We start from the raw sequence: 7,852 nt of genomic DNA on the forward strand, positions 1-7,852 counted from the left end.
TGTTAATTAACTGAAATTAGAACATAATGAATTAGTGAACCTAATACTTTGCCATTTACTTCACGCTTACAAGATTATGCAAGAAACCAAAATGGCTTCTTGTAACTTGTTTGCTTTCGAAATACTTCACATTTCAACCCCATATCCATACAAAGAGAGAAAATCCAAACATACTCTCCTTACCTAAAATCAGCAGAGAAGGCTAAAAAGCATTATTTAGGACTTTTTTAGACCTTGAAAAACAGTTACACTTCCAATGTGTATTTAAATTACAAATCAGTTTTTATCCTGTGACATTGCTTCAACTTAAGTTCATCATAGTTAAATTGACTGGGCTACTGCTTCATCTTTCAAGTCAGATGGAGATTCTTTTACATCAAGGCTCTTAGTCAAGATTTCTTCTTCAGCAAAACTGACTGTTAAATGAGGTAGGAGTTCTCCAAGACTACATGGTATTGTGGTTCTCAATCTCTGTTCCACTGGAGAAAACCTAATTAGTGGTGAAAGAGACCGTTTTCTTTCACCAAGGGACACGTGTGAAGATGGTTTTGTATAGTCAGTGTGCAAATCATGAGTGCCCCCAAAGTTAAGCATATCAATTTGCATGTATTGGGAAGTAAGGCTCAATTCAGGTTTGTCTTTCAAGTGTTTCAGGATTAGAGAGGCAAATTTCTTCCCTTTTCTTGGACAGAGATTTCTTCAGAGCCTCATATCCACTGCAAGTAGCCTGTAAATTAAAGTCTGATTCTGGAGTAGTCTGTCTTCCTTCCACAACACCTTCTGGGAAAATGCCACTGTGCATAGGACTATTTGCTTCCAGGTTAAAATTGGCCTCTGTACTACTGGAGCTATTAAGACGTAAGTGACCAACTTCTTCTGGAAGAGTTTCATGTAATATGCCAAAATCACTATCTTTAAAACTGGAACTAATTCCACTTGATACCTGAAAAGAGTTGCATAACATATTTTTATGCATGGAAAGATCTCTGTACAAAGCTTTCGAGTGGTCTGATATTTTAATATACTCTTCTTCACAGCTACCTATCACATCTCTCCTTTTGCCTACAGCAGGGGAGAATGTCTCTATTTGGCTAGTTTCTAAAAGCTTGTTCTGTAAAGCTGTGCGTTCGAAATCTTGCTTACAAATCATGTCCTTATTTAACAAATCTGACAGATTTTGTGTTGTTGGTTCACCTATGTAACTGGTCACCACAGGTTCCTGAAGCACACACTTAAGGCAATCTGAAACAACTTTCTCTTCAGGCAAATGAGAATGGCTAGAATCAGACACAGTGGTTGCTGAGAAAAAACTGGCCATGTTAAACCCTTTTTGATTATGCACCACAGGTAAGGATTCTGGCAATACTTCTCTATGTTCAGTATCCATTTGAATTCGTTCTGTACTTCTGTTTTCTTCTATTTTAGCAGCTTTTCTCCATGAGCTCCTAATATCACTTATCAAGTTTTCTGGAGTCCAGGGAACTTGATTCCTTGTTAAGAATGGGTTAGAAACTAGAGAGTCAATTAGTTCCTCTAACATGACTTCTTTTCCTTTAGAAGGTTGTGGTGAATCAGATAAAACTGCCCTTGCAACCTCTTCTCCCAGATGATCTTGCTCTTTTTGGAATGGATCCCTTTTTTAGCTGGCAGCGACCCTCCAAATGCACTACTCTTTGCAACATTTGATGATGAAGAGTCTTCCACTTCAAATTCTGCTGTTTTCTTAGACACTGTTTCATTTTTCTCTCTAGGAGATGTCAACTTCCTGTCCTTTTCAAGTAGTGTAACACTGTTTCTGTCTGATGGTGAAATGAGCTGCCACAGGGAAAAAGCAGGACCCTTGGCTAGATCACATTTAGTTTCCAGTATACCACTTGCCCTTCCTGCAATCATTTTCCCGGGTATGTTGCTTAGGTGTATCTGAAGTGAAGCAGCGTATTGCAAAAGAATACTCTTCGCGTCTGCTTCTTCTGAGGCAGGATCAAACGAAAGGGGAGATACAGGTGGTAAAAGATCCACAGCTGGAGTTCAACCTTTAATTAGACCGAAAGGAGACAGGCCGAGAAATTCTTTCCAAATTTTATGCCGTTCTTCTTGTTTTTCAACAATAGAATGTCTTACAGTTGTGAGATCTTCTTTTATTCTATACCTCGTATGCTTCAGATCTGACAATCTTTCTCTCTGAAATTTGGCCTCTTTTTCAAGGAAATGAAGGTCTATTGTCAGTCTTGCTTGGTCAGCCTGACAATGTTCATATTTCATTACTTTCAAGACTTCATTTAATAACTGAATAACTGTTAAGAGATTCAATTTTCCAGCCTCATAAACATTTCCTATGTGCAACTGACACATTTGTTTCTCAATTTTGCCAGGTAAGAGCCTTGGAATATTGATAGCAACATTAGTTCCATCGAAAGTATATTGGTTGACAAGGCTAAGGACTGAACTAACAACTTCTCTCTTTTTCCAAAAACATGAATGTTTCATTCACTGAAGCCCACAAAGACCAAACCTTTTGAATTTTCTCTTGCATATTACTTTGGTCATCATAGGGTTCCATTTTTTAAATTTGTCCCATACATTCTGATCTCAAATTTCGTGCTTGTTTAACTGACAACTGTGCATTTTCCTGGCATTTTCAGGTAACACAATCTTCTCTCTGCAAAATTTGTAAAAATCTGTTATGTGCTACATGGCATCTGGCAATGCACTTGTGCAAATCTTGTGGCTTTACATTAAATGTCTCTGGAAAATGTACAGAAGAATTTTTAGAATGGGTTCTTATATATTTTATTGCAACAAATCTTGCAAAGTGATACATCGGATGAATAAACTTAGAACCACCAGGAGAAAGAAATAGTGAACCCACAACTTGAGGAAAGCTACTTCCACGTTCAGCAGAAATCTTTTTTAACCACTCACAGCAATGTTTTAGGAATTCAGTATCACTTTTTTGGTCAAATGGAGGCCAACAAAGTTTGAAAACTTCTTTACTGAGAGACTGGTCAAGCGTTTGAAATAAAAAATAAGAAACTATTTGAAAGGCCTTCCGGTTCAACTCGTCAGACATGTTCACTCCGAGGTGCGTGTGCGGCACCATCTTTCCACAGGCTACAGTCGCTGAGCCCAGCTCGAAGCCGAGCGCCTGCAGATACGTCCAGAGATGCTCCTTCTCCAAAGTGGTGACCCAGGCCGAACTCATCTTCGCAGTAGGCAGGACCCGGCAAAGGAAGAAAGCGCAGGGCCCAGCGACCGAGAGGGCCCCCAGGCTTTCTCCCTACGGCCAGCCTGACGTGACTACGACCTCTCCATTGCCACTGCCTGATCCTCTCTCGCCTGGAACCATTTCGCCTCAAATGGCCTCAAATGGCCTGAGACTCTAAAGTCGCAGGGAAATAGAGCCTCTAAGAGTAGAGTACGGAACAGCTGCCAAAGGGAAGTCCTGAAGGATTCTTTATAAGCTGGTAGCAGTATTAGCCCCCAGGAAAAGGAACTGGGGGGCTAGAGGGGAAAAGCTGATTGAAGACTTACTTTTTACAATTTACCCTTTTGATCTTTTTAAAGATTATAATATGTTCCTGTATTATACAATGACTAAATGATTAAAATAAAGTATATTTCCTACTAATTATTATAGATACATACACTTTTGATTCAGTGATTTTATTTGTGGGAATTTATCCAACAAAGAAACCTAAATATGTACAAGATGACATGGGTAGGTGATTATTCATTAAAACATTGCTTGTAATACCGAAACCTGGCAACAATACCCATAACCATAAATAGGGCAACAGTGAAATAAATGAAAATATTATATGAATATAAGTAATCTCAATAAATATCAATGAATTAAATGAATTTAACCCTAATTTCCAACAAACATATGACCAGAAGCTCAATGACAGTATAATTGGGGAAATATAAAGTAAAATATCAATGAAAGATATTTCCATATCCATTAGATTAACGAAGTATGATAATATCATGTGTTGGTTATGATATAGGGAAACCGAAACTCTCAAGCAGTGATTTGCCAATCTTTTGTCAGAACCTAAATATCCCCACGTTTTCAACCCATGGGGTCTACTAGTCTTCAACATGGGCTTTCCAAAAGGCCCACTCATCCTCCCACATACCCCCCCCCAAAACATCGAATGTTCACTCTTTCAAGAAACCTCCCTGGTGGGTACAAGGTGCCTTCCTCACTGTTTGCAGCCGACATCCACATTTACAGCCCAGAATCCTGATCCCTGTTGCCCTGTCTGCTTTCTCGATCCTCTGGTGTAGGATCTTTTAGTTTCTCTCATCTTTTTCATCAGTGGAATCCACGGCATTATATCCACCAAGGTGTTTGTTTTTATCTGTCCACCTTCAACGCTTCCTGTCCTAGCCTTTGAGTCTGCACTTCATGCTTACTGCTTGCTGTTGTCATTGCTATAGCAGCATGATAGTAGCGTGGGTAGACAACACGTTTTCTGGGCGATGGAGTGAGAAAGAGGAAAAAAAGCAAAGAGCTAACATTTACTGAGCATTAACTAAATGCCCACAACTCTATAAAATTTATTTATTATTAAAAAAATCTTTGGGGCTTCCCTGGTGGCGCAGTGGTTGAGAGTCTGCCTGCCGATGCAGGGGACACGGGTTCGTGCCCTGGTCCGGGAAGATCCCACGTGCCGTGGAGCGGCTAGGCCTGTGAGCCATGGCTGCTGGGCCTGCGCGTCCAGAGCCTGTGCTCCGCAACGGGAGAGGCCACAGCAGTGAGAAGCCCATGTAATGCAAAAAAAAAAAAAAAAAAAAAAAAAAAATCTTTGAAAGGAAGGCAATATTATTTTCCCCATTTTACTCACGAGGAAACCGGCCTCGTTTTTGCTTTGTCTTAACATTGTGTGTGTTTGTTTTTAATTTGTGTGTGCGGAGACCAAGGAGGGTTCTGAGCAAAGACAACACTTCTCAGCATTACCAGTGAAGCACTTTTGCGGTTAGATAGGATCTCCATAACCTGACCCCCATCCCTACCCCTCTCACCTCCATGACCTTTCCTCTTACTGCTCTTCCCATCCTAGAGTCATCCAGCAGCCCTGGCCATCTTGGTTTCCTCACACAGTCCAGACATGCAGGCATTCTCAGGACCTTTGCACTTGCTGCTTCCTCTGCTTGGGATACCTTTCCCCACAGTGACTCATTCCTCACCTCTTTCAGGTCTTTGCTCAAACCCCTCCTCAATGGTAACCACTCAACTTAAAACTGTGACTCCCGGGCCTCCCTGGTGGCGCAGTGGTTAAGAGTCCGCCTGCCGATGCAGGGGATACGGGTTCGTGCCCCGGTCTGGGAGGATCCCATATGCCGCGGAGCGGCTGGGCCCGTGAGCCATGGCCGCTGGGCCTGCGCATCCGGAGCCTGTGCTCCGCAACGGGAGAGGCCACAACAGTGAGAGGCCCGCATACCGCAAAAAGAAAAAAAAAAAAAAAAAAAACTGTGACTCCCTGTCACAGTCCTCCCTAGCGCTCCTGCCTTTTTATTTTTCTTCATCGCACTTCACTTACCACCATCTGATCAGCTAACTATTTTATTTATTTGTGCACTCTCTGTCTTCCCCACCAGAACGTAAATTCCATAGGACAAGGACTTTTATCTGATTGGTCACTTCCTATGTCTACACCATTTCCTGGCACATAGCAAATGTTTGATTAATATCTACCAAATGAAATTAAATGAATAAAGTTTAGGAAAATTTGAGTTAGGCAAAGTTATTCTGATTTCTTAGCTGCAGGAGAAAGTGCCTCTAGTATTCCCATGAGCATTTTCAATCACCAAGAATAGAATGCATGCATAATTTCCCAAACATATGTGGACATATAGACCTCTTTTCATAGAGCAGGTCGTAGGGACTTGTGCTTAAATGGAGATAGGTTTGTAAGAGCAGGTTTTGATGAGAAGGGAAAGGGGGAGGACACTAGAATGCAATGTGTCTGAAGTGAAGTGGGAGAAAGCAATTCATTCATTCACTTGTTTGTTCAGAAAATATCTATCAAGTGCACCTGATGGGGCTTGAGCCCTTCCAGGCTAAGGGGACAAGGCAGAGATCAAAAGCTGCTGGGGTCCCAGCTTTCATAGAGCTCATGTCCTCTCCTGGCCTCTCTGACTTTGCTGACTGCTTTTAATCCTCTAAAACACAGAGAAAAATGTTCCAAGCCTATGTTACTCTCCTTCTAAGACTTTTCTTTCTGAAACAAAGACAAATACCATGTGATATCACTTATATGTGGAATCTAAAATATGACACAAATGAACCTGTCTGCAAAACAGAAACAGACTCACGGACATAGAGAACAGACTTGTGCTTGCCAGGGGGGAGGGGGTTGGGGGAGGGATGGACTGGGAGGTTGGGGTTAGCAGATATAAGCTTTTATATATAGAATGCATAGACAACAAGGTCCTACTGTATAGCACAGAGAACCATATTCAGTATCCTATGATAAACCACAATGCAAAAGAAAATTTAAAAAGAATGTGTATATATATATATATATATATATATATGTATAACAGAATCACTTTGCTGTACAGCAGATAGTAACACAACATTGTAAATCAACTACACTCAATAAAAAAATTTAAAAAGACTTTTCTTTCTGATCAGAATATATAGAAGTATAATTAATCCCTGGGTGAAGATGCCACACGCATATTTGTGAAGCAACACAAGCTATGGATTTCCTAGCTCCTCTGATTTCATCACTTCAAGGTCTGCACCATAATCAATATCCCACCATCTAGAAGGTATGACTGAGGAATCCCAGAGGACCACCATCAACAGAATTGTACTCTTTCATCCTATCTTCCTTTGCAGCAAGGGAGATGATCATAAAGCAGAAGAAAAGGGGCTGGCTAGAATACTAATTGGCAAGAGATTGCTTTATCATCTCCAGTAGCCAATAAATATAAATAAATAAAGAATTTTATCCTTAAAAAAGGTCTTGTCTTCCTGATAAACAGAACAGGGCAACAGCTCATTGTTCAGTGAGTTATTGTACCTAAAATTTCACTCTGAAAATTACTTGTCATGGCAACAGGCAAACGTCATCCCTGAAGCCAGCAGCCTGAAGCAGATAGATTGTTTCAATTATCTAATTTGCACAATGAATGAACCCTGCTTATAGGAAATCCATAGGTGGTTGGCAGTGGCAAATGGCGGCTGTGACATGTTGGGAAGCAGCAGATTTATATTCTCTCCCAAAATACAGAGCAGGATTGTAATTTTCTGTAAATATTCACAGAAGTAAAAGGAGGAAGATCAGGAAGAAGGGAAGAACTCATTAGAACTTCCCTTTCTGTCTTAGCTCCTGGGATGTACCTTTGCTTTCCAAATTGCCCTTTCTCTGTGTGTGTGTCTAGTTCAGACAATGCTACATGTAGGCATGGACGCTTTTGCGGTCTATTATCTAACTGCCCCACTCTCTTCCCACTGTGCCTCTTAGAGTGCTTTGGAGGTGTTAGATATATGGCCAGAAAATGTCCCTAAGAACTCCTTGGCTTCAAGGGAAAGTGCTATTTCACAAAGGAAATGTCTGCCCCACCCGGAGAGTCGTCCTCGGTTTTGATTCAACCAGGAAGGAGGTTGCCTTGTGATGGGTGCGTTCTCATCCTCCAGCTCAGCCCTCAGGAATGTGTTCCTCACTAACATGGTCCTTCTTTGCTCCTTCCCACCCTTCCTATCCTACACAGGGCTGACGTAGCTCTACATGTACCTCCCTTTCTCATTTCCCCTGTTCTCTCCAACCTCTACATAGTCTGTTTGTGGCTTTTTTAGGGAAGACAGTTTAAACCAAGATGACTACCAAGAAACTTG

The 7,852-nt window shown here is 41.2% G+C and overlaps 1 pseudogene; it reads right to left on the reverse strand.

Moving 5' to 3' along the window:
- Window positions 1-321: 321 nt before the first annotated feature.
- Window positions 322-3,202, reverse strand: LOC132494776 (HAUS augmin-like complex subunit 6; annotated as a pseudogene).
- Window positions 3,203-7,852: the final 4,650 nt, after the last annotated feature.

This window comes from Mesoplodon densirostris, chromosome 8 (genome assembly GCF_025265405.1).
Source record: "Mesoplodon densirostris isolate mMesDen1 chromosome 8, mMesDen1 primary haplotype, whole genome shotgun sequence".
NCBI classification, from domain to species: domain Eukaryota; kingdom Metazoa; phylum Chordata; class Mammalia; order Artiodactyla; family Ziphiidae; genus Mesoplodon; species Mesoplodon densirostris.